General features: G+C 32.7%; 1 long non-coding RNA gene across 1 annotated transcript; it reads right to left on the bottom strand.

The window, feature by feature from the left end:
- Positions 1–638: 638 nt before the first annotated feature.
- Positions 639–1027, bottom strand: LOC105458724. Its single transcript, XR_975570.1, has 2 exons — positions 952–1027; positions 639–866 (listed from the first exon to the last, which is right to left on the bottom strand). It is a non-coding gene; the product is annotated as an uncharacterized LOC105458724 (long non-coding RNA).
- Between the last annotated feature and the right edge of the window lie 272 nt (positions 1028–1299).

Below are 1299 nucleotides of genomic sequence, written 5' to 3'. Positions count from 1 at the left end.
TTCAATTCCGACCCGTCAAACTCTATGCAGTTCACATTGGGATGAATTACAACCATAACTTGAGCTAATGACAGCGGTAACTTAAATTTGAAATAACTCAGTGAAAAATGATCGTATCGAACTCCGTAAGAAAGCATTTTAAAGCTAAAATTCCATACTTTCATGTGCATTTTGTCTTATTAAGCTGCGATACCTGGTTCACGCCGTGCATCGCCACAAACTTGCACTTTTGATTCCAAATTTTACACCTTCTCATTTTGACATCCGCCATTTTGAAAAAAACTACGGCTTATAATTGCCGCTCAAATATTCTTAAAGTGGACACTTCAAGCTTTATTTTCTTTTTTTTAATATATTTTTATTTTCATTATTTACCAAGTTATGATCATTTGAAATTTGATAAATTTTGCCTAATTTTTCAGTATACCACTTTTTTTGCGGGTGAGTATATAACAATATACATATAACAGATCAAAAATGGATAGAGCAACTAATGTATTATAATACTTAAGTAACTTCCGTTGCATATATGTTTCAAATGTGTGCGTCCTTTAGACTGGCGATAGAATGCTATTCGCAATTGCTTGTATAATTGATAATGTATTTATATGAATTAACTCTAAATATGAATCAGTTTATTCGTGATTGTGATGATTTGCATCTTTTAATTTCGTTAGAAAACCACTACATGAATCGAGTAATAAACAACGAATGCGAACTCGATGAATCTGCTTATTTTCACACTATTTACAGACTAGTGAGTCACGAATCACAAATCTGCACACATTCTGACGCTAGCTTCAAGAACTATAATATCGTATCTTCATGTCCACAGGTTTTCAGGAAACAAGGAGGGAGTTTTTTTTCTTTATGACGATATAAAATAACTTATAGATAGTTACAAAAGTCTACATCTATCTCGGTTTCCAGAAGGCACTGGTTGTAACATACTTGTCTGCTTCACTCCTTGTCGTCTAGGGAAGCCTGGAGAGCTCGGACTAAGGCTTCGTCCTCGGTCATCGTCCCCTGAACGCTACGGAACGGATGCAAATTGCATATATATATTGTATATATAATATATATAAACAAAAGAAATTACTTTCGGACTTTCGCAATTAAAAAGTAACAATTGAGGAAAGAGACTAATGAGTCAAGAGCAATGTGCTACTTTTGATGCAGATTTCTATACTGACCGTGACTATATACATTTGATCTGCTGGATTATTTTTACATTTACATAGTTTTTTAATTTTTTAAATCTGTCTTTTGATTTAGAAATCTTTATTTATATTTATTTAT

This window comes from Wasmannia auropunctata, unplaced genomic scaffold, assembly GCF_000956235.1.
Source record: "Wasmannia auropunctata unplaced genomic scaffold, wasmannia.A_1.0 LD334378.1, whole genome shotgun sequence".
In the NCBI taxonomy this organism is placed as follows: domain Eukaryota; kingdom Metazoa; phylum Arthropoda; class Insecta; order Hymenoptera; family Formicidae; genus Wasmannia; species Wasmannia auropunctata.
Note: the sequence above shows the minus strand (reverse complement) of the source record. Positions and strands in the feature narration are given on the sequence as shown.